Source organism: Motacilla alba, chromosome 3 (genome assembly GCF_015832195.1).
Source record: "Motacilla alba alba isolate MOTALB_02 chromosome 3, Motacilla_alba_V1.0_pri, whole genome shotgun sequence".
NCBI classification, from domain to species: Eukaryota; Metazoa; Chordata; class Aves; order Passeriformes; family Motacillidae; genus Motacilla; species Motacilla alba.
Genome location: NC_052018.1, coordinates 110,341,204 through 110,363,860, shown reverse-complemented (window position 1 = coordinate 110,363,860; position 22,657 = coordinate 110,341,204). Strand labels below are relative to the sequence as shown.

The 22,657-nt window shown below is 43.4% G+C and overlaps 1 long non-coding RNA gene across 1 annotated transcript in view; it reads left to right on the top strand.

Moving 5' to 3' along the window:
• The window catches only part of LOC119699067, a 29,923-nt gene extending 7,840 nt beyond the window's left edge, over positions 1-22,083 (top strand). Inside the window, exons 2-3 of the long non-coding RNA XR_005256350.1 lie at positions 10,385-10,508; positions 21,958-22,083. This is a non-coding gene — a long non-coding RNA (uncharacterized LOC119699067). The remainder of the gene's footprint in view (positions 1-10,384; positions 10,509-21,957) is intronic.
• The last annotated feature ends 574 nt before the right edge of the window (positions 22,084-22,657 follow it).

The following is a 22,657-nucleotide window of genomic DNA, read 5'->3' as shown; positions in this document are numbered from 1 at the left end:
ATCCTCTCAGAGACTGGGAGGAACAGTCCACTTGCTTGTGCTAATGACAAGCTGTTGATGGATGTGTCTCTGTAATTTGAGATGCCCTGTTGGCATGAAGGAGGGCTTAAGGCCAATTGAGTAATTGATGAGTGTAAAATCCATGGCACTAAAATGCTGGTACTGGCAGCAGCTCCTCACAGCAGTAGTTTGTTTTTAGTTTTGTTTGCGGGTTTTTTTGTGTCACACCCAAACAGTAGCTGCTGTTTGGGTGTGATACAAACTGAATAAACCTGTCAGGTGCTGCCCTGTTCATCCCCAAGGTAATGTTGTATCCCACATTTCCTGTGGGCACCAAGGAAGGGGAACCCCAGACATTCCCAGGTGTGTGTGAGTTGTGTAGCTTTAACACAAGCACCCAGAAGATGAATTTTTCCTTTCAGGACAGTGTTTTCCAAGGGCACAGCTTGTCCTGGGGACGTTTGCTGAGAGCCAGAGTCAGGTCTCAGCACTTTGTGCTGCTGTTGGAAGTTGAGCTGCTCTGTTCTATTCATGCCTAAAGTCAAAGCTTTATGGAGCAGTTTAGTGTTCAAGTACCTGTGACTAGTTTGCTGTCTCACTTCATATCATCCTGCATCCAAGACAAGAATAAGTGCTCGACTCACAGCAGGATTTTGCCTCCTCCTTGGAATCCTAGAGGATCTATTTTTGTTGCTGCATTAGCAACTGTCATCAATAATTTTTATTTCTCAGCTGTTACCCCAGTGATCGTTGCTCTGTTTGGTGAATGAAACTTCTATCCCATTAGAGGGATATCTTTCTACTGCAATCTCTGGAATTCTCATTCCTGGGATCACGTCACTGGTGCCAAACTCCCGAAGTCCAAACTGATGTCTCTTCTCTTTGAGCAGCAGCTACATGCAGCCTAGGTCTGAGCATCAGGCCTGGGAGCATGGTAAATTCCTTCTCCTTCCACTTCTGGAAAAAAAAAAGCTTTTGCATGCTTGTATTTAAACTTGTTGCTGTTCTTAGACTTCAGTTTGAATTTGTAAGTGTAAATGACAATTTGTAAGTGGAAATGACAATGCCTCTCATTAACAGGTCTCTGACCATTGTAAATAGGATGATTATAATGCTATTTCCACTTTGCAGCAGCAAAAACAGATGCAAAGCAAGATGATGAGGCTTTGCTTCATCTTACAAATGTAAGAATCTTGCTGGAATCTTGCTTCAGTGAGCTTGGGAAAACATGGAATGGGGGCCCAGAGCAGCTGTGAAATCTCCATCCTTGATGTAGTCACGGCTCAGCTGGACCAGCCCCAGCAACCTGCTCTGCCTATGGCTCATGGTTAGACCAGACTAACTGCAACCAGCATCATGCTATGCTTGCAATTCCAGAGACAGGAATGACTCAGGTTTCCAGAGTTCCAGAGCTTTGTTTTGCCTCTTCATGCAAGGTAAATTGTGTGTTTTCCATGAGAGAGTGAAAAACTAAACTCCTTTTGGCACATTTTATTTTGCTTGGAACAATATGGCAGAGTCAGTTTCAGCCAGCTCAGTGCCAGTCCTTTTCTGGAGAGTCAGGGCAGAGCTGGTGTGGTCAGAGAAGTCAGAGTGGAAGCAGTGTCACTGCTGAGCAGAGCAAAAGAGTTCATTGAGGCATCTCCACACAGGCAGAGCAAACACCAACCACCTCCTGTGTCTGTGAAATCCAATCGCATCACGTTTTATAGACACACAGCTGACATAATTGAGTAATTCTGTGTGTACAGAAACCATTCCTGCAGCAGTTTGCTCAGCCAGGGATCTAATGTCACTGGTAACCATGGCACCATTCTCTGTGCATTTATCAGCCTCCTCACACTTCATTATGTGCTGGCCTGTAAAAATAAAACCAGAACCAGATCCATACCTTGGTCTCTCTGAAGGCTGAGGGGTACATGTAGCAATTGGTTTTGCATCAAGAAGTGTTTGTGACAGAGGCAGAGGCTCTTTGGTGATCAGCCCCAGTGCTGCCCAACACAGAAGCCACTGCTGTGCTCGGGTGCCCTTCCCTGGCATCCTGGGTGTCCTCAGGGCTTGGAGCTCTGCTGGGAGCTGGGGGAGCTCCCACAGGCCCTGTGTGTGTGCTGTACCCTCTGGCAGGAAACACTGGCTTTTCAGTGCCATCTCCAGGGACTAGTTCCTTTTATCCAGCCATGGCTTTCTATAAAGGATACATAAATCCTCCTCCTAGGAGAATGCCCTGATCACTGGGTTAGCAAGTTTTGCACACATATTCTCTGCTCTTCACAGATTCTAAGGTTGATGTGTTTGGCTTTTACAGGGTGGAGTGGAATTCTCAGCTCTTAGTCTCCCCTTTCCCCTGTTCTCATGCAGATGACATTCAGGCATTTTCCTTAGAGGTGAAAAAAAATGGAGGTGAAACCTCTTAGATGGGTTAGGGAGTTGCAAAATCTTTCATGTCTTCATGTCAGCCTCATGGCAGATTTATCACAGAGCTGTCACGTAACAAGGGAGGTGCTGGTGGCTGTGTTTGAAAGAAACGCTTAGTTCCAAAAAAGGGGAGAAAAGAGGTGTGAGGGAGGCTCTGACAGACCCGAGTGTAACAGTGTGCAAGGGGAGACAGCTCTGCCCAGCCCCAAGGAATGTGCAAACTGCTGAATGGCAGCAGAGGCTCCTGCACTGCCTTGAGTTTTCCAGTGTGGATGAATTCCCAGGGCCCCTGCTCTGCTGGGCCTCGAGTGACACCCTGTGCATCCCAGAGGTCATCTCAGAGCCATCCTGGCACTGTGCAAAATTCTCCTTGGGCTTTTTTGGTTGGTGCCCAGGTGAGAGCTGTGGGCTTTGCTGTGCTGCCCACCCACTTGAAAATAGGAGATGGCATAAAAATGAGGCCAGCTTTACCCTTAATGAAACGAGAAGGGTTTTTGGGGGAAAAAATAATTGGCAGTGACCAATTACAGGTTCAAATGCAAGTTTTCCATTGTGCTTCTCGGTGAAGAGCTTTAATGAAAATTAGTTGTTAATGTTGCTCTTAGATCGATGGAGATATTCTCTTTTGTTGGTGAAGTGAAACCAAAATTCTGTTTGTCAGGAATATGAATTTTTCATAGGTGACTGGTGAAGGTCTCGTTTAAGGCTGAAGCACCATAGGTTTTTAGCTGAAAACTTCAGCAGCTTTCAAGTGAGCAGAGGCCAGGGGGTTTAGCAGAAAGAAAGCAAATAGCACATGGAAGGAGCCCTTTGGGGACTTGCAGTGAGAGAAGGAGGTGGTCATTTCTCTTTCTGTTTTTTTTTCTGTTTTGGCCCAAGTTTATTTTGCACCTCAATACATCTCCACTTGCATTTTTTAATGAAACCGGATTGCTAGAGCAAAATAAAGTATAAAGCCACAGTCTAATGCTTGCAAAATGCCTTGATTTTGGTTAAAGAGCAGCTGTTTTCTCTGAGGCTGTGTGCCTGCCACTGGCTGACAGAAATCAGGTTTTCCCTGAGAATTTCCTTAAGTAAGTTGAACATTTGACTTAACAAGAAAGAAAGAACTATATTGGTGGATGGTGTTACGCTGAAAAATAGAGCTTTAAGTCATTTAATAATAAAAATATTTCCTCAAGCTTTGCCTTAAATGAAGTAAGTACAGATGAGTCAGAGAGCTCTGCAAGACAGACATTGGTGTGGAATGGGACAGATTTTTGTAAGCCTTTAGCTACACTATCCTGAATCCTGGAGTGCAGTGCATTTCTGATGGAATTACACATGCTGCTTCTCTGTGAGTACCAGGAATATTTCTGGTGACGATGGCCTTTCAGTGAATAAGAAGTGAATTAATACCGATTAAATTGCATTACAGAAATAGAACATTTTCACAGCGCTGGAAGCTGCTTTGCCAACAATGCTGTGCTGGGAACTGTTTCAAGCTACTTAGCATTAATGAATGGGAATTACTAAGTATAAACATTTTAAATTTTTTTATTTAAGAGGATGGTTCTGCTAGTCTTGCTGATGTTGAGCTATAGTAAGATATGTATGAGCGATTTTGATGTTAATTATATAACATCACATTTCTCACTTGTTCTCTGTTCTCCCTCCCTTCACTTTTTTTTTTTTTCCTGCATTTTACTCACCTTTAAGCTAATGAGTTGTGGAATTCCACAGTGATTGATGCCTGTTTAGGCTCATAATTCAGCATGACTACCATGTGAGATCACTTGGTATGAGGCAAAGGAGAATTGTGCTTGTTCTTAGGTGGTACGAAGAATGCAGAAAGGCTCATGTAACATTGGCCAGTGACAGTAATAAATAATTTTCCTATCTCTGTTTATCTAGAACATTTTCTTGGCTAGCACTGTAAAACCTGGCTATCAAAAGTGTTTATGTTATGACTCTACCTGAAGTCATATAACTGAGGTAACTTAATTTTTTTTGCATAACTAAGTCCTGCAATAGGGTGTTACCACTTAAATATTTATTACTGTTATATTAAAAAAGTATTCTACAGTTCCACTGCACATTGTCATGAGAGACTAGAAATGAGAGGTTTTCTACAAAAGTCCTGAAGTAGAAGAATATAGACATCAAACTGTGTTTCTTTTCTTTTAAATACCCTGTGTTTCAAGGACTAAGAATATTAGGAAGAACAATATACTTTCAGGATTAGTGTGTAACACTGACAACTATCTCCATTGGAAACAGTCTCAGAGAAGCTGGAAATAATCAGAAGGGGAGGATGAAGACATGGATGGAGCGAGTGAGATGTGCTGGCATGGGGACATTATTGTGCCTCGAGGGTTTGAGTCAGAGATGGACAAGTGCCCGTATTGGAGGGTCAGCACGAGTCAGGCAGTGCAGTTGGGCAGCTCCCTGCTTGTGTCAGCCCTGGCAGATCCTCTGGGAGAAGAGCGTGGGGCTGGAGCCATTAGCTCCCAATATCCTCCCAGCCTGAGGAGTGTGAGGGAAGCTCCCACAGTTTGCAGCTGAGTCATAGATCAATAACCTCAGTTACATTTCGTGACAGCAGCAGATGCTTCCTTAGCAGAGGTGGAAGTCTTGAATCAGATGAAAACAGCAATGTCATTAATATCTGATGTTCCACTGGCAGCTATTCTAGTATCCAAAACAGCAGGTAACTTCTGACCTTTGTTTTCCCCAAACTGTCAGAAGTGAGAGGAATCACATTTCCTGCAGGACTTTGTAACCTGCTGGAGGCTGACACCCAAACACATCGTTCAAACTTGTTTCCTCCCAGTCTTGTTCCCACATCACCGAGCTTTCATCTCCCAATGGCTGTGTCCATCAATTTCTGTGCCTGCTCTACCCATCTTTGTATTTTCCATCAGTTTGTTTGGAGCAAGAAAAATGAAGCTTCACACAAAACCTCACAGTTCATTTAGGTGACCTGAAGTCATCCAGGGGTTTGAAAAACAGCCTTAGGGTAAAACAAATGTGTTTTCTGTAGACTGTGGATTGGCAGCAAGAGCATTATACTGCAGGGAAAGAACTGGCAGGATGGAAAATTTCCCAAGCTCTCGTGGTTCCCAGGATGTTTTCAGACCAAGTTCACAAAACAAAAATTTCCAGGTGCTGTGGTTTGATGTGTTTGCTTGAGGGTGTGTGGGCACCCTGAAGGTGACCTCTGGCATTGCTGCCAGGGTACCCTGGGGATGTCCTTGTTCTTCCAGGAACTCCAGTGCTTTGCTTTTTTTTGTGTGCTGGCAGCACAGCAGCACTGACAAGCACATGTGCATCTTGATTTGTGTGCAGGATTTCTGGTCTTTATTGCCCCAAAGAATCCACATCAAAATTTCCTTTAACTCTCTCCCTGGAAGGAAAAAGCAGAACAAGGCAAAGAACAGAGATGGATTTCTCCTTCCTTTGGCTCTGCTCAGTCCCCTGTCTGTAATTACTGTGTATCACCTCTTGCTACTTTGTAGCAACATATAGAAAGAAATCTTTTCCTTTTGATGAAATGCCAACAAATCCACAGGATGGCAGAGCACAAAAAGAGCAGCTGACAGTCCTTTTATGTTCCTGTACAGACACACAAACAGGACCATGAATCTTCATGAGAGTGGCTGCAAGGTTTTCACAAGATTAATCATTTGAGAACAGAACCAAATCCATGCTACCGAGGCTTCACTAATTATATTTAAAATAATAATTTAATTATCAACAAAAATTAATGAGTGGAACAACCTAGTGCCACCTGCCATGTGAAATTAGTTTCAGGAGGGCTCAGGCATTCTGCAAAATGCTGCTCAGGAGATTGAGAGTGGTATTTTCTGTGTGTCCTGAGTCCCCAGTGTTGCTCAGCTGACCTGTAGCTGGAGTGGAGGAAAGGACAGAGAGCTGCAGGGTTTGCAGTTTGGTACTGAACACTATGAATTAATTATTTACTCTGCACTGATGAAAATTAAAGTGCAGATTTCTGGTAAAAGTAGCATCAGATTTCAAATTGAAACTTTTCCACTTTGGATGTTTTCGAATGACTTCACCAACTCCTAAACCCACTACTGTCTTTGGGGAAAGTTGTGCTTGCTATTTTTGTGTGGATGTTATGGAGTGGAAAAAGAAATCACTCAGGAGGTAATGAAGCAAGTAGGAAAGAAAAGAAACTAAAAGGTGCAAGAAGAAAGCAAAAACGTTGCATAAAGAGCAAATGCCTGCGTTTGGGTAGCACTGAATGTACAGGAATCAGCCTTCCTGGCTCCTTTCCTGCTGGATTGCCTGTGTCCCATGGAAAAGATCCAGCTCTGCCACCGCTAGAGGACACCCTCGCATTTAACATATGGATCTTGCCTTACATCATCCCAACCAGAGTGAAACAGGTGCTCTTTGGGGAGGCCTGAGAGAGGCGTGTCCAAAAGGGACTCAGAGCCCTCGAGGAGTATTTTAAAAAGTGGATTAATACTTAAAGCTGCAGCCATTTATTAAGGACCACTTCACAACATATCGGGGCCTCGCATAAATGAAATCTTCCCAAGTACTTGGTAGGGGTTTCCTGTTTATTTTTTGGGGGGGTTGGAATTTTTTTTTTTCCACCAAAATATTAATCAGTGTCTGAAATATTTCTTGTTTACTCAAGGTTTGCACAACGAAATTGTTTGGCAATCATTCTGTATCCGGGTATATTTGTTGTAAGGATAGTGAAGAAAATCCAGGGAGGTTTTCCAAATGTTGAGCTCTGGCCTGCTGCTGCAGCAGCTGGTCAACTCCTGAGGAGGAGCAGAGCTGGGCATCACGAATTGCAAAATCACCCTCTGTCTCCCTCCTCCCCTGATGCTGAGGCAAGAGCAATTCGAGTCAGTGCTAGCATTCCTGCGAAATAAAAATAGACTGAATGTTAACACATGGTTACAGGGAATGTGTTACTGTAGCCCAGCATTTGTAGGAAGGAAAATAAAAAGGTTTGCAGAGGGTACCAGGCACCAATAAACACAACCGAATGAGATCGTATGTGAGGGGCAGAATAATAGCTAGAGAGCTAGAAAAAATTCTTGAGTTAGGAAGGTGGGGGTGCAGCAGAAGCCAAGTGAGGAAGACAAGTGCCCAGCTGGGCAGGAAGGCCCTGGTGCCACAGGGAAGGTGGTGGGAATTGTCAGAGGGTCTGCAGTTCTTACAGGCCAGAGCTATTAACAGATCGCAGGGAGCTCGGGCACAAAGGTTCACTGAAATACGGTAGGAATTGCCAAAGTGAGAAATTAAGTGCTCTGTGAAGGAGTTCAGAGGATAATTGGATGCTGTCGAGTGAACAAAGGGACTGGCAAATTATGTCTGTGTAAATATACAGCTTGATAAAATAGCAGTTTATAAAGACAAGCTCTCCAAATGTTTATTGCTGAGAAATAAAAATATGCAGGATAAATTTGTGTAAGAGGCACCATATCAAAGATGACAGTGTTTATGGTCCCCTTTTGAGTAAGAAAAATGCCATTTCCTGGGGGGGCTGTACCCCACATTGCCAGTGGACTTCACTGGGATAGGGATCCTTCTGTACCTTGATAAGGAAAAGAACAATGTAATACATGTTTAGAACAATGAAATGCATGTTTATGTTTAATGAGATGACATGTCTGAAACCAGTGACAGGTCTTGGGTCAGAGGTTGTCTTTGGAGAAGAAATTGAGTTTTCTTCTTGATAGTTCATCACCCTCCACAGCCAAAAATGTGTCAGGTATCTGCTGTTTGGGGTACTGGGATTAACTATCAACACCTAAAACTCTGGCTGTTGGAACAATCCTGCTGGCATTCCCCTTAGAGAAATACAGGACAAAGCTGTCCAGGCATAGACAAAAACCCCCAAACATTTTTCCTAGAATCTGAGCTCTTTTTCCAGGCCATGTTGCATTGTCAATGTCCAAAGTGCAGCACAGTTGTATTTCTTGTATGGATTGTCACGTTCCCAGATCCCTGAGTGACTGAGCTTTCTTCGGGTGAAAAATTGTGAAATGCACATTTTTGCAGACCAACTATCTGTCACTGAGAAAAGCCATGAATAATTCCGAGTGAGAAACAGACCTGAGGACTTTGCAGTCTGCTCACAAGCAGGAGAGGTTCCTCTGAATAAATAATTGGCTGGGAATCAGCTAGTCCATTCCACTTGTTACCAAATCCTTCTCAAAAGAGGAGTTGGCCTACAGGGAAACTACTCACAGGTATGCAGCTTGGATAGAATATTTGAATTTAAGTCCATGAAGAAAAATATTATTATTTATTGAGCAGTGAACAAGAAAAAGATCCAAATACAGCCCTTTGGCGAGAGACCATGAAGATGCACAGTCGTGCTATCAAAGCAGGGTGTTAACAGGGAATGCTGAATGCAGATATCACTCTGGTGGCACTGTTATTTCTTTGCACTGTTCCAGAGGCATAAACACACTGCTGCTGGGAGGAATGCCTGGCATTGCTCTGTTGGCTGCTGTCCCACCCCTGTGTCCAGGCCATGGCATGCCCAGGAAGGAAAAGAGGGGGCTTGAAGTACCTTTGCACTTTCAGAGATTCATGGCTGGTGCCTCAGCTTTCTTCCAGCTTTTAAAGAGAGTGGAGACATTCCCTGGGGCTGCTCTACAGAAGTAGAACAGAGAAGGAGAAAAGTGGCAGGATGTTATTTCTGCCTTGTATTCTGAATTTCACCAACTCTTTTAGTGTCAGGCAAAGAAGACTCTCACAAGCTACAGAAGGGCTCAGATGTGTGTTGTCCCTAATGTAGAGGGGTTGGTCCTTTGCTGCTGCTCAGAGCCTTTGTAAACAGATGGGAATTCCTACCCTGGCTTCCACCAGGAATGGGCTCAAAGGGAAGATCATACAGACACAGGGAAATGGGGCCATGCTGGGGTCCTGCACCACAAGACAGCTCGGGAGAAAAATTTAACCAGGATTCTTTGAAATGTGATGAAGTGAAGGAGACAATGCTTTGTGTATTAAACCCTTCAGTTAATGAGGAAAACAGCCATGAATTCCCCAGGAACGCCCATGAGGAGCTGCCTGTGGGACAGGGCTCAAACAGAGCACAGGAGAGAGCCAAAAATAAGGAATGAAGAATCCCAGAGTGTGAAAGAGTTGGAATGGCCCTTAAAGGTCATCCAGTCCCAACTGCCCCTGCTATGGGCAGGGACACCTCCCACTAAACCAGGTTGCTCAAGGCCTTATCCAACCGGTTTCACAGAGCCCAAATTCCTCCTTGGAAAAGCCCTGCTCCCTCTGCAGATATCCAGGCACCTTTTTCTGCAGAGGATGTCCAAGGGCACCAGTCTCCTGAGGCCAAAGTTCTCCGTGGCTCTCCAGCAGAGTTTAAGAAGCTGTGTTTTAGTTGCTCTCAGAGATACAAGAGCCAGAAATATCCCAGCTTTTCTTCTGGGTGTCAGAGTGAGTTTGCAGAGCTGATGGTGGGAGAAGTCACTTTTCCAGGCCAGACACAAAAATAATTTTGTCAGTTGTGTTACTTTTCAGAGAATAAAAAAAAAAAAAAAAGAAAAAAAAAAGAAGTTTGTGCTACAAAAGCCCTCTGTTGGTGGTGGAAACTGGGATGAGTTCTGTGCCTGCTGTGAAATGTCACAAGGTGACACCAGTTTGGGTATGGCAGTGTCACTCTCAAGCACCTCTGTCTGGTGAGATCACCCCATTTAAAAGTTTGGGCACTTCCTCTCTCCATGGCATACGGGAGAACTGAGGACAAATAGAAGAAGCAATATCAGGTCCAAATAAAAATTTCTTATGCTCATGGCTACCTTATTTCAAATAATGAAGGAGTTTGAGTAGATGTTTAACAAATATAAGTTAAGGACTTCAACACTGACTTGCAGTGCTTTGGCAGAGATATGGTGCCACAAATATTTTAATTCCATCTCTGATTTTGTTGTTTGTTTTTTGGTTTGTTGTTTTTTTGTTGGGTTTTTTTTTTCCCTAGGAGAAAACAAAGAAACCTGCTGAGTTCACCCTGTAGTGACTTCGTGGATGAGGATGATCCCTACCCACACAACAGTGGTTCAGTCAAGCAGCTGGAGCCCTGACAACCCAGTGCTCCCAGCAAGGTGTGTTTAAGTCATTTTTTCTACTTTAATCCTGCATTCTGAGCAAATGACCACAGGCTGATGGCTCTGGCTTTGCCTACCAAATTACACTCTATTAATCTTAATTTCTAAAAAGGTGCTGCTGCAGCACAGGAAGATGGGGCATCCCAGAACAAACCCTGATAGGTGCTCCATTCAGATTTCTCTAACTGAAGATTCTGTGTGGATCTAAACAAAAAAAAAAAAAAGAGGTTTTGCTTTACTAAGAAAGCAGGGAGTAAAATGATTTATGCTTCCTGTTAGGTGCTTGGTGATAGGATCAGTTAAATAGGTTGCAGTATCTAATCATTACAGAGAACACATTCATTTGGATCACATGTATCAAAGGACATCCAAGAGATAAGAAAACAACGTACCATAGTCTTGAGGTCCTTTCATCTGCTTTGGACACAGCTCCTCCAGAGCTGCTGCCAGAGTCTGAGGCAGCAACCCAATTTTCTGTCCCTGCTGGTGCCACTGGGCCGGGCTCTGCTCCCTGCAGGTGCCACCACCTGCCAGCAGCTAGATGGCCAAGGAGAGAATTGCTGGAGCTGGAAGCAGGAGCCATTCTGTTCTATTTCCCATGTGAGGAGAGCTTGTCAGGCAGCACTGGCAGGAGCAACAGGCAGTAACTGCACCTCCTGTGCTGGACTGATGGATGCAGACTGCCAAAGATTTCCAAAACATAATTAATTCAGCTCAATCCCTTCTAGGTGAGGGGGATGGATTGCTGAAGGCCCAGCTCCTTGGAGGAGAGGTTAACCCAGGGTGCTAACCCAGCTCCATTTGGTCTCTCCCTGTGAAATTATGGCAAAAGTTGCTCCTCAGATGGCTTTATATTTGCATTTCTATTAAATATTTATTATTCCTCTTCTTGCAAGGAACTATTATGTGGCAGACATCCTATATATTTTTATATTCCCATTTTCTTCTGGCTTACATATACTATTTCCCGAAATGAACATGCTCAATTACAAAAGAAAATCTAATTTCCAAGCTTATTTGAGCATTTTCTTTCCGAAGGTTTCATACAATTAGCATTTGTTTTTTTCCAGAATATGGTAATTTCAGTGAAAATGAAGGGAAAGTGAAGAGAAGTTGGACAGATATTTACAAGCCAGTGCAGAAACATGCTAGTAATAGTAATACTGTGCCCCTAGGATGCCTTTCCTCTGAGTACCTTAAAATGCAGGACATAAATTAATTATAAATGCACCTTCCATGGTCTCTCTGAAGTAGGTACTGCTAATTGAACTTCATAGGCAAAGTAACTACATGGCAAAGGTATACATTTCAAAATTCATCTTCCCTAATAAGGCCCTTAATGCATTTATTAGCTGTGTCAGCAAGGACAGTTTAAAACAAGAATTTTCAAGCGCAGGCTTGAGAGAGGGCCCATTGCTGCCTCACCTGAGAGAAGGTGGGGCTTGTCTGACACTGCTCCCATCTTTCTGTGCTGCTCCTTCCATCCTCTTTCCTGGAGGGATTGAGGCTGTGGGCACTTTTAGAATATTTTTTGTCACTGCCCTTGTTTGCTCAGCTCTGTTGCAAAGGAGAGAGAAGGTTTGGCTGCACCTCTGCAGGATGAGGCCCAGAAGCAGCCCCCAGGATCAAAAAATGGGAGACACCTCCCAGCAGAACAAAAGCCAGGAGCTGATTCAGAGCTGTGATTACTGCCGATGGGTTAAAAAGGAAGAATGCTATAAACAACAAAAGGAAGAGGGAGGTGGAGAGGCAGACAGAGCCAGGGTAGGTTTTGCATGGTTGGATTGCTGATTAAAGCTCATCCTCAGCAGGGCAACTCCTGGAAATGACTCTGGCGAGCGAGAGCGTTCCGGCTGTGCCAAGTGCAGGAGCTTCAGGGGCTGATTTTCACTAAATGTCCACAATGACTACAAGCTGATGAAGTGCTCCTGGGTTTTCTGCATTTCCATTTTGTAATTCACATCAAAAAACAGGGGTTTGAGATTCAGTTGGGTTGCAACTTTTATTGCAAATGTAATTACAAATGTAAAGTAAGCAAGTATATCTCTCAGGTAATGAACTCCAAACCTGGCACTGTGTTGTCTTGATGGAATATTTCTTGCCCAGATTTATCCCATGTACTCATTAAACGGATCTAAGTGTTCTTTTAGAACCCATAGATTTTTTTACTGCCGTATTAAATCTAAATTAAACGCTTTTTGAGGCATTTATAGTGCTATCATTTGCTCCAGCAGGGAATATGCAAAACAAATGCTGCAAAAGAAATCAGGATATATTCTCAAGAACTCTAAAACAAAGGCAGGGAGAAGCCAGTGCCATGCTGGGCATCACTGCAGGTGTTCCTGAGCTTTGCTATCTGATTTTGGGGTTCCTGGTTAAAAAGTCATGCTGAATTTAGGTGGCAGCCATGAGCAGTTCCATCTGTATGGGGTATTGACAGGTTGGGTTCAGATGTGGCTCTTCGGGGCATGGATGATCTCCCAAAGCCGCTCTTGTGGGGTCCCTGGTGCCACTGGAGAAGCTGCAAGGTGGCTCTGTGCCTCTGTCCCTCCCCAGCTTGTGCTTCCCTTCCCTGTGGGAGCACCCAGACTCTGCTGTTGCTCTTGCTGCCAAATCAGAGCTTTCCACAGGCAGTACCTGAGTTCAGGGGTGTTGTGGGAAATTGTGTGGATAATGGAATTCCTCACATATCTGGGGCTTCTCCTCTGCATCTCCTCTGTAGGGCACAATGGTGTGGAAGGTGGATAGCGGAGGACTTATCCAATAAATGCCTAATGCTGCTGCCACTCTGTAATTGGGGTTTAGTGCTGTTAAGTCCTCAGTGATGAGGTGAGAAAACACAGTCAGTTCACTGAAATGCCAAATGCACAGACTTTGCTTTCAAAAGGGATCCCGTGCAGGGAGAGAAGTGTTGCTGTCGTCTTTACCCACGTTGCTATTACCAGGTGGTTTTGAAAGGTTCTCCTACAACAAATTTAGGATGGTAGGATTTAGGATCATGTCTTGCTTTGAAGACAGGTGTCTGCTAAGGAAGGCAGGAGCCTCCCCTGAAATGGAGAATGAAAACCCCTTCCCTCTGAATTGTTATAATTTTGGAATTAAGGAGCTCTCAGGTAAAGATATGGGAACAGGAATAACAGTTCTTTATTAGGGAAGAAAATAAAAACAAAATAAACTATGCAGTAATACAAAACAACACTGACAGAGTCAGAATACAACCTGACACCCTGTGGGTCACGGTGGTGGCAGCAGTCGCGTTAAATGGTGGCTGCAGTTCTGCTGTGACAGATGAGGTTCTGTTGGAGCAGGGATCCTGGAGAAGTTTTCCTCTGAAGCTCCAGGGGTGGTGTAGATGGGCCTGGTCCTCCTCTGGGAAGCCAGTGGAAAAGGCTGGCCTGGTGTCCCAAATGTCAGATTCTATCCAGGTAGGAATGCTTGGCTCCTCCTCTGGGCAGAGCATCTCCCAGTGGGATAATGGAATTTCATCAGCCATGCAGGGACACTCAGGGGCCCATTAACAGCAGATGTGTCCCCGTTGGGAGGATTGGTTGTGGAAGAGGTAAAGAAAACTGCCCAATGAACAGAAGATAACTGCCCCACCTCTAACAGATGACAACAGAATGCACACATTATCTTGCAATCTAGGACAGATCATGGCTGTGGCGTGGCTGCGTCTCCAACATCCAGGATACACTCAGGATGGAGGTACAGGAAGTTTCCATTGCCGTAGATGCTTTTTTAGTGTCCTGATCCTGCTCAGAAACTCTCCCCGGAGGTAAACTGTGGACAAATCCTGTCCCTGGCAAATCACCCTGAGACAGACCACTGACATCAGCAAGGGTAGGATATCACAGGTGACCTTCTTGGCCTTTTGGCCTCTTTGCCATAACTGCCTGAGTTGCTAAAAAATAGAAAAAATGAAAAGGCAGCAGCAGCGCACAATGTCACAACCTGCTCGTTTTATTGGCACCGATGCTGAGTTGGTCCTTGGATGCATTTGCTTTTACAACACGCCACAAACACCTTTCCCCGCCCTTGCCATTTCAGTGCTGCTGTTTCATTTTAAACCCACTTTTTTTTTTTTTTTTCTGAGTGGATGTACAGTTCTCCCTAATCACACCATCAGGGTTACTATGGCTACAGCTTTTCATTGTCGAGGTCTAGCATGTGGAAAAGAGAAAAATTACTCCCAAAGTCACTGATAAATCTTGGAATTAACGTTAATATTAGGAAAAGGAGGCAGCAATGGATTAGCTCCCTCACGTGCCTTCCATTCCTCCATCAATACCTAGCTTGCTTCTCACAGTCAGGAGTCAGAAATGCGAGGTGTACGTGAGATTTCTCTTGACTTGGAGCAGAGCTCAGGCTGTTGCTGCCACTGTGATTAATGTCTTGGGTTCTTCCACACCTTTTTGCCCTTTCCCTGTCTCTCTTCTGGACTAAAAGGAATATTAAGGCACAGGGAATTCAATATCTTTGAGCTGTTATTTTTTAAGAAGTTAAAAAGATATCCTGAATTCCTGAAACCAGAGTGTGAGGATTAGGGTTTGTGGGATGTTTTTAAGTATTTAATTTTTTTTGTAAATTAAGATATTTTGAGTGGGGAGGGGAAAAGCACAAAACCTCTGAGTGAACATCTATATCTCACTAATTTCCAGTGATAAAATTATTCTTGTGCCTTCAAGATATTTGAAATATTAGCTATAATTCCTTTTTAAAGTTCAGAGCATGGCATTTATAGATTTTTAGTTTGTGTTATGTATTCTTGTTTTGCTGGGTCAGTGCGGAGGCAGGTTTTTGGGCAATTTCTGGTGATTTAGGGTTTGAGAAGAACATGCCAGCCAATAAACCAGAGATGCTGGGAAGTGAAGGCAACCACAGCAGAGGGGCCTAAAGTTCAAACAGTGTGTTGTTCACAGCTGATTTTGTGCAGGGTTGGCCAAGGTCTCACAGTACTGATGAATTATTCACTCTGTAATAAATTGCACCATCTGAACAAGGAAAATAGGATAATTTGGAAGAGAGGGTATTACTTCTACCATCCTAATTCACAATGTCTGTAATTTTATACTTTGAAAGGAATTTTCAATATTTAATAGAGGAATCTTTCAGTTATTCAAGAGCTTGAATTGCTTGTGAAGTCCTGGCCTTAGACACTGAGATATTAACATGTTGATTTTTTAAAAAAAGGAAAAATATATTTGTAGGGATCTCAGGAACAATTTAAATTATATTTTAAATGATTTAATATTCAGAAAATGTTTCAGCATTTAAAGACGTTCCTTGTGATTTTTAATGTGATGCCCTGAGGAGAAATATGCTGTGGTGAGATCATTATGATAGCAGCACACTGAACCCAGGACATTCCTTCCAATTCTGCATTGCAGTGTTTGAGCACAGAAGAAATTGTGAATAGTCTCAAAAAGAAAAATCAGCAGTGAGCAATCTGTGGAATGCCTGGCAGGTTGTGCTCCATGTTGGATGGGGATGTGACATCCTTCAGAGATGATCCATAGGTTTGCCCCCTAAAACATGGGGGCTGGAACCCCCTCACCCAGCTGGATGGACAGCAGATCATTTGAAAGTCTGTTCAAATAGGATTATTCTCGAACACGATTTGAGAATAGCCCTAGGTGGCTTCTAACTCTATCTTCAGTCAGCTCTCTGGAGGAATAGTAGTATTTTGTAGAATATTTTCTAGGGCACAAGAGGAAAACAAGGACTGTCATCTGGTTAATGTTTGATAGTTTTATCCAGTGTACTGGTTCTTCCTCATGGGTTCACTGGCTGTGCTTGGTAGGTTCAGGTTTTGTGGCTTTTCTTGGAAGATATTTTTTCCTAGAGGCCAGAGCTAAGTCCTCACTCTGGAGGATGCTCTAATTCTTTGAGCAAACCCTGCTCTGGTCTTACATGCACTGTTGCTTGAGGCTTAAGGTAGAGACTGAGTGAGATGGTGCAATTTTGGGGAAGAAACTGTGTGTGTTGTGGAGGTAATTACTGATCTACTCTCTACTTCTCTGGCTCCTGCAGGGGCTGGACAATGAGTCAATGAGTCTGTGCTGATACCATGCTCCTCGTGACCTGGCAGAAGAGGCAGGCTCCAAAAATCTTTGTTTTCAAACATTCTAATCACCTTTGCTTGTACAGTTTATAATAAATGAGATTTCAGTGATCATTATTTAAATGTGGCGGCTTTGCAAAAGCTTGTTCCCCAACCCCATCAATTTAGAATAAGTAATAAAAGACAAAAATAATTTAGTTTTTGTCTTAGAATTCAGATTAGTTTTGTAGGGAAGTTTTAGGATGTATCTGATGCGGAAGTGGTAGGAATTTCCACTGAAGAGTGAATGTGTAGAATTGTACAATAGTTCAGTGTATAATGAGAGCTGTATTTGGTGCTGAGCATTTGTACTTGGATTCCTGAGATGCCTTTAAAACCTGCCCTTTTATAAATACAGTACATGGAATACACCTCATTTTGTGAAAGAAACTGGAGTATTTCCCCATTAGGAAAACTCCTGGCTTGTAGCCTGGATAACAGCTTTGAATGTTTGGGGGTTGTTCAATTGGTTGAGAAGAGGATGCTGGTGACCACTTTGTGTCTCTATGTTGAGTGGAGTTTGAAGTTACCATGTTGGGGATGTTTAGCTGAGTGATAAAAGTATATCTGTGATGTGAGAAATTCTAGGGTGCACAGCTCTGTGGATGTAAAAATGTCTTGATTAAATATGTCCATCAAAGCAAGATCACTCATAGGCAAGAAACTTTATGTGTATACAGTTATGTTTCTGTATTCCTTCAAAAAACTAATGCATAACATTCTTGGGGAAATAGCACAGGCAAATGCCTAATGAATTGTCAAATATAAGGAAAATGCAAAACATGAAAGATAGTGTTAGGTGATCAGCAGCTGCAAACATGAAATTTTAATGACTGAGAAACACAGCCACCTCAGCTTTGATTAATAAAGCATTGCATTCAACATTATCATTTATCTGGCAGATGTAATAATAATATCAGAAGAGAAAAGCACAATTGTTTTGCTTCCAGTAGGTTTATCGTGTTTGTGCATTAGTTGAGTCATGCCAGAGTGTGTTTGCTTGGTGATAGAAAAGGGAGGACATCTGTTCACATGGAAACACTTTGACGTGTGCACAGGTGACATTTTTCCACTTTGCTTTCATTCCTTGAGTTTCTGGTGAAGGAATGTGTTATAAATGGAGAAATAAAGCTCATGTTCCTTCTTGCATGTCGGCCAAGCTTCCTGAAGAGGTTTGGGGCTTGTGTCAATACAAGCTCCCCACAGGATCAAAGAGCATCAAAGTGCACTGTTTTTCTAAGCCTTGCTCTGACACTTCCATTTCAAAAGGAAATGCTGGCGTTTGTGGGGGTCCTGACCTGTGTGAGGAGCCTGTCTCTCACACTAGGCTGGCTGGGAGGCCAAGGTGAGGGAAGGCCCAGTTTCTGAACCCTGGCATAGTCTTCCTGGAGGCAGCTGTGGCTGCTGAGGCACTTCTGGAACAGCTCAAACCCCGAGGGGGAAGTGCTTGACCAGAGCACTTGACCCCATGTCAGCAGCAGGCACTGGTACCTGACTCTGGCTGCTTCCCCTCCTGAGGCGGGGCTGCCTGAGGTCACATATTCTCATCTCAGGCAACTCTTGAACACTTCCCTAGCTGTGCTTGACTGACTGCACAGAAGAGAATTGCATTGCATTTGATGTTGTAATAAATGCTGGGACTATTTCAATATTATGATGTATGATTTGCATATCCAGAGTGATACAGCTATCAACAAAGAGAACTAGTTACTAAATTCAGTGTTGCTCAAGTGTCGGGTGTTACATGAGAAATGTATAAAGCAGGCTGACAGAGCAAGAAACAAGAGCATTTAATCTCTTAGGTTTACTTACAGAAGTGAACATTTGTTTTAGCTGCTTTGCTGAAGCTGTTCCTTGTGATTGTAGCAATTCCCAGGTTTTAGTCGCTTTTTCTTCCGGCTTTCTGCTCCTCCCCAGATTCAGTTCTGCAGCAGGACAGTCGGTGGGATGCAGTGAGAGCATGTGCAAACTGACACAGGGTCAGGTGCCCCTCTGAAAGGAGCAGTCTCCAGCTTGGTTTTAACATGTTATTTGTAACATGTCTTCATTGCCAAAAACCAGCCATGACTCATTTCTTCGAAGTCTTCTCTCTGGAGTGCTTTGCTGACTAGGGCACTTGTCTTCTTTCTTCTGTTATTCTCTCCTGACACTTCCAGTTGCCAACTTCTGCTTCAAAATCTGGGCTTCTCTGTCAGTCAGGAGCTCTGGGCAAACCCAGGACAACGGGGGGGGCAGAAATTCAGCTTTACTGCACGTTCCAAGCTTGGTGTCTTAAGGAAGGAGGTTCTGCACAACTGATTTTTCTGTGCCTTGGTGCTTTTCCCCCTCACCTTCTCTGTGGATGTCTTGGGCTGATGGACATTTTAAACAGGATGTCACAGTGGGGTTAAATAACCAGGATAAAAAAAAAACAAACTAATTTCGGGGTTTGCCTTTTCCTCAGAGCTGACATCTCAGTCTAGATTTGAAGATTTATGAATCTAAACCGTGGCAGCTCCCAGTGTCTCTCTGAATCTATTTTTTTTTCCCTGTGGCACTCCTGGACTCTCTCATCTCTTCATCTCCTATTCCTTAACTGTACCCCACACTCCATAACTGCTCAGTGAACCACTCCAGCATTGCAGTGCAGCTGTAATGGGATTGGAGCAGCACAGGGATGAATGGATACCATGGGTATCTTCTCTGGGCATTTCTAATCTTTGGAAGCAGCAGAAGCTGTTCATGTGGGGTGTTAAACTGCACAGCTATGTGGGGTTACCAAAAACATTTGTAATGTTTTGGGGACAGATCCCTGGATAGTAGAGGTGTCCCAGCTCCATCCACATACATTGAACTCCATTGTGATAGGGAAACTCCAAAGAGGAATGGTCTGCTCTCTGTGGTTGCCTGGAAAATACTTCCTTTGTGCTCAGATTCTGTGCCTAGTAAATCTAATTAAGTAGGATAAATTCACATTATTTTATAGGCTTGTTTTATTTTTAAAGGAGTTGAATACTTCGAAGGGCTGTTTTGCCTAAAGCCTCTCAGCCGCTGATAGAAAATTCTTGTGCACACAATTTTTTAAGGCATTTTGCAAAGGAACTCCCAAACAGTTTTGCTGTGATAGGATTATAACCGTGGATTGTACTCTCTTTTGGGTGCTTTACAGGAGCTTATGCCTGTAGCTAATGGGCATTACTTAGTAAAGAAAATTATTACTAACTGCAGAGCTAAAGAAAAGGCAAAAGGAAGCCGCCGAACAATTCCATTGTATCTTGGAAATAACTCTTGGGATTTAAAAATGTCAAAATAATTTCACAACTCCAATGGAGCACAAAGAATTCAGAGTATTCTTTGTGATGATATAACAACCATTGTAATTCCTGTAATTTAACCCTGGGATATATGAATACTAAAATGCTGAAGTGTATGAATTTGTTAGCAAAAGTCAAATAATGGCAAATGCATCTGGAATATCAGTTTATCATTTATACTGGAGAAACACCAGGCAATCTGGCAGCTAGAACCAAAATCAAGCAGAGGACAAAGCAGGAGAAACAACTGATTAAAGAGCCATGAATAATTTATATTTACTCAAAAGTCAGCTCAACACAGCATCAGATAGGGAGGTTAAACCCCCTTGGCAGAGTCCTCCTGGGCACTTTGTGCAAGAGGCCTCAGCAATCAGCTCCCTGCAGGGCCATTTTTCCATCCCAGGGAGGCTGTGGCCACTTAAACAGTTTGCATTCCATCACTGCAGTTGAATTAGGTGTTTTTCTTACTGGCACATGACAAATGTGCTTCATATCTTGCTTCCAAAAGGGAAGAGTGTCAAACATTTGGTATTTCCCTAAGCTTCGAACCTCACCTGTAATCTCCAGGGTATGCTGAGGGAGAGCACAAACTCCTTATGGGTATTCTCTCTGCATCTCCATCTTCTACCTCATCCTATTTTTCATTCTTCTAAATGAAAACAGGGCATTATCCACAGCACAGGTACAGCTCTCCAGACTGCAGTGAGAATGGAAATAGGACGCAGGTAGATAAGGTGTGATGGAGTGGTCTTAGGCTCGCCTGTAGACAGATGAAAGATAGGGTTGGATTAGTGGATGATATCAAGGATAATGAATGATGGCATCTTCTGAGGTCTAAAATTCCAGATTCCCAGCAGTGAACTCAGTACAGGGCCTAATGATAAGCAAATTGCTGAAATGAGAAGCAGGGCTGTGCACAGAAGAGAGATGGTGTAGTTTAACCCCAGGGAGTGAGAGTTGAATAAATGAATGAACAACAGAAATTCTCTTTACCTTGCCTTAGTTAAAGAACCTTCTCACTCAGCTAACCAAGTTGGGCTTGCACCATTCAGTTACATTTTTGCATTTGGAAATTGAAAATGCACACCTAAAGTTTTGAGGTTTTCAAACTTTTTTCAAAGGAGAGGAAAATCATATTTCTTTTATTTATGTTTGGCTTTTCCTTTTTTTCTCTCAGGCTGTAGTCAGAAGTTGTACTTTTACCTGCATATTTTTGTGAAGTTCACTTTGCAAAGGTGTGAATACCTTCAGTGAGGTCTTTGGGTCAGTACTTGCCTGAGCACTGCCCTGGGCTTCTGGCTGAACCCAGCACAGGAGAACCAGGGGGTCTCTTGCTCACCTTTCCTGACTTCTCAGAACTTGAGTGGGGCATTGGGCTCACAGGGACACCTTCTGCTGGTTTTAAAAACATCTCCTTGAGTGCCAGAGGTGAATCTCTTTCATGTAATTCCTGTGGTTCTCCTGCTCAGACAGCAGCAGAACAGAGGGCATATGGCTGCAAAGCACGAGAGGTCTGGGAGCTCCTGCAGCGTTGTGCTCATCGCTCTGCTCCGTGTTTTCTGGCTTAAAGTCCCAGTGTTACTGAGAGCACACAGCCCAATAGACATTCATCTCAGCATCCCATTGAGGCAGGGGAAATATTTCAATGTGATTAAGCTTGGCTGGAGATGTCTTCCCTAACTGAAGCTGTAAGAGAAACATCAAACACATCCTATTCCATTCCCAGTGCTCAACTTTCAGGATAACTTCCCTGGGCAAATGAATTGTGGAAATGCTCTTGCTTTGTTCCAGAGAGGACTTGCTAGGCAGCAGACCTGGGCTAAATGACATTTATGGAAAGGACTGTGCCCCAGTCCTTCTCCTGGTGAATTTATCCAAGTCTATATTTGCCTCACTCATGCTATGAGACCTGAGAGAATCTGGACTGGATGTTTCATCATTTTCTTAGTGTGATACAATCAGGTTTTACCAGAATTAACAAAAACCTAACAAAAGCCAACACTAATTGCTTTTTCTTTTTTTTTCTTTTTTTTTTTTTTTTTTACCTTTATAGTAACATCTCAGCATTTAAAAGGTGAAACAAGAGAGAAATATTTATCTCACACAGGGCAATTATTAGATGCAACTGAAACAGGCATTTGAAATGAAGCTCTATCAGTTGCCAGGTAAGCAGAACATACCCTTTCAAGGTGCTGGTTGATTTGTTTGTGTTGGTTTTAATTTGGCAGCCAGACTGACTATTCCCACTCACTCCTGGTTCTGCACCAGCTGCTGCTCTGCCCTGATTCATTATTCAGAAGATCATTAGTGCTGTTTGGGGGAATTTACCTCGGAAGGGCTCACCCTTCTCAAACCCAGCTTGTTTTGGGTATGTCTTTGGAATGGAATCGTAATTATCCTTTGGCCTGAAACACCCAGGTGGAGGCTTCCCTGGGAATGTGGATTGGAGGTGTCGCCCAATTAACAGATGGCTATAAAATTGTCTGGGTAAAGATATTTGTCACCAGGGAGAAGAGCAGCAGCCAGGACATGGCCTGACACACACGTTAGCACTGTGCTGGCAGGTGCTGCCTTGATGGCAAGGGCTGAGGTGCCAAGTCCAGGATTCCTGTTTCTTATGATCCTCCCCATTCCACTGATTTTCCTTCTACTTCAGTCACTGGAAGCGAGTCAGAATGGCTTTCCTTAGTAACAACAGAAAAAGGGGAATTTTCACTGAGGGATATTAAAAGAACAAAAGCATTGAATCTTTT